General features: G+C 43.6%; 1 pseudogene; it reads left to right on the top strand.

Annotated features, from left to right (window-relative positions):
- Positions 1-235: 235 nt before the first annotated feature.
- LOC118378099 (neuronal acetylcholine receptor subunit non-alpha-2-like) lies at positions 236-6,072 on the top strand (annotated as a pseudogene).
- Positions 6,073-8,925: the final 2,853 nt, after the last annotated feature.

Raw genomic sequence — 8,925 nt, 5'->3', positions numbered from 1 at the left:
TCTCGGCACCATTCTGGGTAAGTACAGGAATTGGAACCACTGCATGTCTTGAACAATAAGTAGCCCAATAAATGAGTTCTAACCGTGTGGTGCTTGCGAGGGATAGCCTGTGGAACTGAGAAGTGTATGACACATTTTTACATATCCAAGTCACAACGGGAAAAACAAATTAACACATCTGGGCTTACGTAAATGCACAATGTGACATTCCACACGATTCCAATTTCTCATAATCATGCCATCTGACAAACTGGGAGCATTAACTGCACTCGGCCCCTGTGGAGCGCCTGTTTTCTTTTGGCACGGGATAAATCTCCGGCGCAAACACGCGCCCCCTCCGTTCTCCTTCATGTCTGGTTCTGTTTCTGCTCACCAACAGGACCGGTCGATGGACACGGAGACAGACGCGGTGTCGGGTGACTGTCTCTGAACCCAATGTTATCTCTGAAAATAATGGTCATCTTATCTGGTGAATTGCTGAAGTGCAAATGCCATTTGGCAGTAAAACCTCAAGGCTATTTGTGAACGATTAGCCGTTGTGTGAAAGTTATGTTGAAGATGTCAATCTTAGTAAAGATTTGCATTTAATTTCTAACGTTAAGTAAACGTACTACAGTTCTATACATAAATATATATTCCCGGATGGAATCAAAACGATGTTAGATGTTAGGGCTGACAGCTGGGGCGCCAGAGGGTGAATCAACTCCAGCTGCAGGTTAAGGGTCATATGTATGTGTTGTGTATGTGTTGTGTGTGTGTGTGTGTGTGTGAGAGAGACAGACCAGCAAAAGACACGTACTTTCAGCTTTACACATCTCCTCTGGAGTAGTTTCAGTTGAGAAGCCAGCTCTCTAGCCTGTCTTTGTCTCCCCCCACCCCCATTGTTCAACTGTTTGTAATCAGATTCATATTCCACAACCCCTTCTTATGCAACCACAGTAAACACTATCTACATTCTAAATTAAAATTAGAGACCATTAGTCTGTGGTGCTTAAGAATTTATATTGGAAATAATTGTTTAATTGACAGCTGGTGATAAAATGATTGTTTCTTATTAAGCTCTTATACATAACTTAAAGTAAAGTTTCTTCTACGCCACCTCTTCCTCTTCTCTCACTCCATTAAACTCCATCTCTTTCCCCCTTCACTCCCATCCCCAGGTGAGTTTGGGTCTCTGGCTGAGATGGGAGGACCTCCTGTTGAGGAACCTGTTCCAGGGGTACCAGCGCTGGGTCCGGCCCATCCAGCACGCCAACGACAGGGTCACAGTACGCTTCTGACTCAAGATCTCACAGCTGGTGGACGTGGTGAGGATGCACACTACACCACGTGCACACACACAAACAAGGAATTGAAGCAAAACACACACACAGTGACGAAAGACCTTTACCGTACAAACAAACAATGAAAGACACAAAAGTATCTAAATATCTTGTCTGAATGTAATTCTGTCCCTCTCCATGTTGCTGAAACAAAATGAGCACTGCCACAGTGAAACAACCTGATTTTGCTGAGCTGTCCAAGGTCCTGACGTAAAGCTGTTGGCCTCCGTAGAACTCACAGAACACGCTCGTTTTCAAGAGGTTACATTTTTTTCAGGGTCAGATGTGATAGGCTGAGATGGTATAGCTGTTCTGTCAGAGGACACAAGCAGCTAATGGAACAGTCCCGGTCATGGTGTTAAATATTTTCCTCACCTACACAGCAGTCTATGTAAAAATCTGTCTCTCTGAGGGTATAGGGGTAGAGGCCTGTGGTATGTAATTATCAAAAAGGGTTGTTGTGAATACGAACTGATGTTATCATACCAAAGAGAATGACAGGAGGAGAGATGAGGTTGGAAAATTACTAGAACAAGGAGGATGGGGAAAGGGCAAGAGGTGAAACAGGAGGAGGTATGGTGAGCTATTGAGAAGTGCTCTGCTCCAGGCTGATGAGTGGTACCAGTGTTGCTAGATGTCTGTCCTGTATTAGGTTACAGTTCATCTCTGGACTATGTGATCCCCACAACCTCAAACTCAATCAGACAGCTGATCCCCGCTACTTATACACTTTTCTTCCACGCTCCCTCATTTTCTCTCCTTCTGTTAGTCTTGCTTACCAGTGTGGTAATTTTCTTACATTTAATTTTACTATACCATGATTTTGTGAACACTATTGGTGTGCGAGTGCTCCATTCAAATGAGATGGGATAATGAACAAGGAATTGAAGCAATTTATCCTGAAACAGACATGATTCTAACTTGGCTGTCTACTCTACATGATATCTTGGTCTCTGTCTGTCTCACAGGATGAGAAGAACCAGCTGATGACTACTAATGTGTATCTGTGGCAGGTAAGGAAAAAGGATGTAGCCTGTTTTCCATAGATGAGGATAGATGTATTGTAATGTGTCTTTCCCTCAACAGGAGTGGCTAGATAATAATCTACGATGGGACCCTGAGGACTACGGTGGGATCACATCGATCAGAGTTCCATCTGAGGCAATCCGGCTGCCCGACATCGTGCTCTATGAGAAGTACGCTCTATGATATGTCACATATTATGATGAGCACCATTGAGCATAATGTCTTCAGACAAGACTGTGTTACATCCACCTAGTTTCCCACTAATAGTTCACATTAATAGACCGTTTTGTTTGATGTTTCCCTAAAATGTATGTTTTATATGCACAATAACCCTGACTCTTACTATCCTCCCCCAGTGCTGATGGGCGGTTTGAGGGCTCCCTGATGACCAAAGCCATTGCTAAGTCTAACCGTAGGATCACGTGGACCCCGACCAGCTACAAGTCAGCCTGCACTACGGACGTCACTTTCCCCTTTGACAGACAAAAACTGCTCCATGAAGTTTGGATCCTGGACATATGATGGTAACATGGTGGACATGATCCTGTTAGGTGATTATGTCGCCAGGAAGGACTTCGTCGACAACTGAGAGGGAGATCCTGAATGCCACGGGGGCCAGAGGAAACCGGCGGGACGGGGATGTACAGTGGGGCAAAAAAGTATTTAGTCAGCCACCAATTGTGCAAGTTCTCCCACTTAAAAAGATGAGAGGCCTGTAATTTATCATAGGTACACTTCAACTATGACAGACAAAATGAGAAAAAAAATCCAGAAAATCACATTGTGGGATTTTTAATGAATTTATTTGCAAATTATGGTGGAAAAGAAGTATTTGGTCACCTTCAAACAAGCAAGATGTCTGGCTCTCACAGACCTGTAACTTCTTCTTTAAGAGGCTCCTCTGTCCTCCACTCGTTACCTGTATTAATGGCACCTGTTTGAACTTGTTATCAGTATAAAAGACACCTGTCCACAACCTCAAATAGTCACACTCCAAACTCCACTATGGCCAAGATGAAAGAGCTGTCAAAGGACACCAGAAACAAAATTGTAGACCTGCACCAGGCTGGGAAGACTGAATCTGCAATAGGTAAGCAGCTTGGTTTGAAGAAATCAACTGTTGGCGCAATTATTGGGAAATGGAAGAAGTACAAGACCACTGATAATCTCCCTCGATCTGGTGCTCCACGCAAGATCTCAACTCCGTGGGGTCAAAATGATAAGAACGATGAGCAAAAATCCCAGAACCACAAGGGGGGACCTAGTGAATGACCTGCAGAGAGCTGCGACCAAAGTAACAAAGTCTAGCATCAGTAACACGCTACGCCGCCAGGGACTCAAATTCTGCAGTGCCAGATGTGTCCCCCTGCTAAAGACAATACATGTCCAGGCCCGTCTGAAGTTTGCTAGAGAGCATTTGGATGATCCAGAAGAAGATTGGGAGAATGTCATATGGTCAGATGAAACCAAAATAGTACTTTTTGGTAAAAACTCAACTTGTCGTGTTTGGAGGACAAAGAATGCTGAGTTGCATCCAAAGAACACCATACCTACTGTGAAGCATGGGGGTGGAAACATCATGCTTTGGGGCTGTTTTTCTGCAAAGGGACCAGGACTACTGATCCATGTAAAGGAAAGAATGAATGGGGCCATGTATCGTTAGATTTTGAGTGAAAACCTCCTTCCATCAGCAAGGGTATTGAAGATGAAACCTGGCTGGGTCTTTCAGCATGACAATGATCCCAAACACACCGCCCGGGCAATGGACTGGCTTCGGAAGAAGCATTTCAAGGTCCTGGAGAGGCCTAGCCAGTCTCAGGATCTCAACCCCAAATCTTTGGAGGGAGTTGAAAGTCCGTGTTGCCCAGCAACAGCCCCAAAACATGACTGCTCCAGAAGAGATCTGCATGGTGGAATGGTCCAAAATACCAGCAACAGTGTGTGAAAACCTTGTGACCTCTGTCATTGCCAACATAGGGTATATAACAAAGTATTGAGAAACTTTTGTTATTGACCAAATACTTACTTTCCACCATAATTTGCAAATAAATCCATTAAAAATCCTACAATGTGAGTTTCTGGATTTTGTTTCTTCTCATTTTGTCTGTCATTGTTGAAGTGTACCTATGATGCAAATTACAGGCCTTTCTCATATTTTTAAGTGGGAGAACTTGCACAATTGGTGGCTGACTAAATACTTTTTTGCCCCACTGTATTCCTTCCCCTTTATATAACATACTCTTTCATTCTGAAACGTCTCTCGCTGTTCTAGACACTTTCTTATTATGCTGTGATTCGGTCTGTCATTCCTGACCTTGCTGGTGTTCTATCATCTGTCGGATGAAGGGGAGAAGCTCTCTCTCCACCTCCGTCATTGTGCCACTCACTGTGTTCCTCCTTGTCATAGAGATCATCCCAACTTCCTCCAAGGTCATCCCTCTCATCGGGGAGTATCTCCTCTTCATTATGATCTTCGTCACTCTCTCCGTCATCGTCACAGTGCTTGCATTCAACATGCACCACCGCTCTTCAACTTCCTAAAAACCCCATGTCCCCCTTGGTTTGCTCCCTCTTCCTTCAGAGGCTAGCCAGGATGCTCTGCATGCAGGGCTACACTGACCGGTACCACTATCCAGAGCTGGCACCGGAGAGCCCAGAGCTGGCACCGGAGAGCCCAGAGCTGGCACCGGAGAGCCCAGAGCTGAAGCCCTGGTCTGGGGGCTGGAGAGGGGGTCAGAGGGGGAGCGGGTAGACTCAGGTAGACACTCATTCCAGGTTGTGCAGGACTGGAAGTTTGTTTGCTCAGGTTCTGGACAGGATATTTCTGTGGGCCTTCCTCACCGTGTCGGTCCTGGGGACCATCCTCATTTTTGCCCTGCTTATATTCCTTAGTACTTCTCCCCAGTCCTGGCCCAGCACCCCACTTTAAGTCATCACCCCTCCCTTGTTGGAAAACCAGCACCCCCCCCTAACATCTGGACCCAGGACCCCCCCCCACTCAGCACCCCCTGCCGATTCACCCTCTGATGCTAATTCCCCAAACTGAGGCCAGGACACCCTACCAACAATTTAACCCTGACCTCCAGGCTGGATCTATAGCCCCTCCGTCTCAAGTTTCTGCTGAACCTTTCAGCCAACTTGCTATGGTAAGACTCAACCCCATACTGTTGAGCTATGCCCTGCCTTCCCCTGCCACACCTTGAGTCAGAATAGGACATCTCCTTGCTATAGAGCCTTTACTCACATTTACATATTACACTGACATAGTTCACTCAATGCATAGAAAACCAATTACAAATATTAACTTTGTCTCAATAGACTCCTTAAAACCATTATCACCTTGTGACCCAACCATTGTGTTCTTAGTTAGTGTAACTTAGTTAGTCTGTGAGTAGAATGGCGGCGGCATCCAGGCCACTCTGATCGGAAGATCACTGTTCTATTTGTGTTCGTCGAGGGACCTCATTAGCAAGGGATTGTTTGGGTTCTGTTTTTATTTGTAAAAACATTTTTTTTTTGTGTCCTTTGACTTATTTCATACTAGTTTGAGCACTTCATCAACTAGTTAATGATAATAAGCTATTATTCAAGTACAATGTATAGACAACTTTCCCCCCCAACTGAGGTCAGGTATGTGATTACTGTTTTGAGTATGAGAGCAACACAGTGAATCAACTCAATTGTTCCGGATGTACGTCAAATCAGAATAAAGAGATTTTAAATACCGAAAGTTTGTATTTCATCATGCATTATTGAATGTCTAAATCACTTTATTTGGATTCGCTTGGAACTGTTGAAAACACTCAAGAGTGATGTGTATCTTACAGACGAGATGAACGTGATAGTTTTAAATGTAGCATTATTGTATTCCACTAGGGGGCAACCTTGGTATGACAATGATTATCAGGTGTCTCCTACACAGCAAAGTTTTTGCTGTTGGCCTAAATATGGGAGCTATATATTTTGTCTATCAATCCTTTGGTCCTGAATCTTCACAACATGTAATACATATTATCTCTCACACTGATACTCTTACACACTTTTGCATGTCATGCACACAAACACACACATACCCAATAGGAAAAAAATGTGTTTCTCAATAAGGAATCATTCTATGAAATAAAATCTCAACAGTCACAACTACGATTACACTGCAAGTAGTCTAGTGAGAAGAGCACTGAGCCAGTAACTGAAAGGTCGCTGGTTCGAAATACCCAAGCCGACAATGTGAAGAATCGGTGGATGTGCACGGCGCTTAACCCACATTATCTCCAGGGGCGCTGTACTACTATGGCTGACCCTGTAAAACACATTTCACTGCACCTATCAGGTGACAATGTTTTCTCATTAGCCATAGAAGTCAGTTTCTCCTGGGCTTGTATGCTCATTTCAAGGTAAAGAACCAACTGATAATATATTATGAAATCCTGAATGAATAGTTTAAACTTTTAGTTCAAAACCGTTTGAGCCAATGCTATGTTTATCATACCATTACATTTCAAACTTAAATTGTGATGTCAGACTGTTGGCCTTGTACAATATTTTTCCCCCTCTGGGATATTCCCTTCTTTCTTCCCAAATGCCACTACATTGGTGCATTCTTCCTCAGAAGTGGCCGAGAGGATTTGAAACTGGCGAAGGCAGCTGTGTTTGGAGGCCTGGTCAATCACTACCAAGTGAAATGTGGACATGTACAGGCCACTATTTGGGTATAATTCCTGTCCCTTTGGTGAGATCTGTGGCATCCCAGTTGATTTGTATTGACTTTATTTTAGGGGGTAGATCAGCTTTAATATTGCAAATTGCAGAATGTGCCTTCGGAAAGTATTCAGACACCTTGACTTTTTCCACATTTTGTTAGGTTGAAGCCTTATTCTAAAATTCCCTCATCAATCTACACACAATACCCCATAATGACAAAGCAAAAACAGGTTTAGACATTATTTGTCATTTATAAAAAAATATATATATCACATTTACCTAAGTATTCAGTACTTTGTTGAAGCACCTTTGGCAGTGATTATAGCCTTGAATCTTCTTGGATATGACACTATTTTATTTACTTAACCTTTATTTAACTAGGCAAGTCAGTTAAGAACAAATTCTTATTTATAATGACAGCCTACCAAAAGGCAAAATGCTGCCTGCAGAGGCTGGGATTAAAAATGAAAATATATATATATATATATAAGGCAAAGCATACATCACAACAAGAGAGACAACACAATACAAAGAAAGACCTAAGACAACAACATAGAATGGTAGCAACATGACAGCAACACAGGTTACAAACATTATTGGGCACAGACAACAGCACAAAGGGCAAGAAGCGTGAGAACAATAAATCACGCAAAGCAGCCACAACTGTCAGTAAGAGTTCACTCAACTGACACTACAAGCTCGGCACACCTGTATTTGGGGAGTTTCTCCCATTCTTCCCTGCAGACCCTCTCAAATTCTGTCAGGTTGTATGGGGAGCGTTGCTGCACAGTTATTTTCAGGTCTCTCCAGAGATGTTCGATCGGGTTCAAGTCCGGGCACTGGCTGTTCCACTCAAGGACATTCAGAGACTTGTCCTGAAGCCACTCCTGCGTTGTCTTGGCTGTGTGCTTAGGGTCATTGTCCTGTTGGAAGGTGAAACTTCACCTCAGTCTGAGGTCCTGAGCGCTCTGGAGCAGGTTTTCATCAAGGTTCTCGCTGCACTTTGCTCCGATCATCTTTACCTCGATCCTTACTAGTCTCCCAGTCCCTGACGCTGAAAAACACAGCATGATGCTGCCACCACCATACTTCACCATAGGGATGATGCCAGGTTTCCTCCGGACGTGCCGCTTGACATTCAGGCCAAAGAGTTAAATCTCGGTTTCATCAGACCAGAGAATCTAGTTTCTTATGGTCTGAGAGTCTTTAGATTCCTTTTGGCAAACTCCGTCTTGACACTCTACCATAAATGCCTGATTGGTGGAGTGCTGCAGAGATGGTTGTCCTTCTGGAAGGTTCTCCCATCTCCACAGAGGAACTCTGGAGCTCTATCAGAGTGATCATTGGGTTCTTGGTCACCTCCCTGAGGGAGCCGGGAGGCCAGCTCTAGGAAAGGTCTTGGTGGATCTAAACATCTTGTTTAGAAATATTAGGAAATATTGTTCCATTCCCCAACCTTTTGTGTTACCATACTCTCTCTATGTTAACAAAGGGCTTTCCAAGAGTCCATTCTGTAGAGTGGAGAGAAACGAGAGAAAGGTATTAATGGGGGTGTCATAAACCTCACCCAACAGGGCAACATCATGACAGTGTATTTAAGTACTCAAATGTTTAGTATTTGGTCCCACATTCCTTAACACACTGACTTCATCAAGCGTGTGACGCTACAAACTTGTTGGGTGCATTTACAGCTTGTTTTGGTTGTGTTTTCTTTCGGATTATGTTTTGTCCAATAGATATTGCTGACCGATAGTTATTATCATTATTAAATACAATGCTAATCCTCTTACACTGTTTAAGCAAGCAGAGCCGTTCACACTTTAAAACATGTAGAATGGTCAGGAATAGTGTGCTAATAATTTGCTAACTTTTATAC

The sequence above is a fragment of the Oncorhynchus keta genome, chromosome 4, assembly GCF_023373465.1.
Source record: "Oncorhynchus keta strain PuntledgeMale-10-30-2019 chromosome 4, Oket_V2, whole genome shotgun sequence".
In the NCBI taxonomy this organism is placed as follows: Eukaryota; Metazoa; Chordata; class Actinopteri; order Salmoniformes; family Salmonidae; genus Oncorhynchus; species Oncorhynchus keta.
This window is presented reverse-complemented; position numbering and strand designations above follow the sequence as displayed.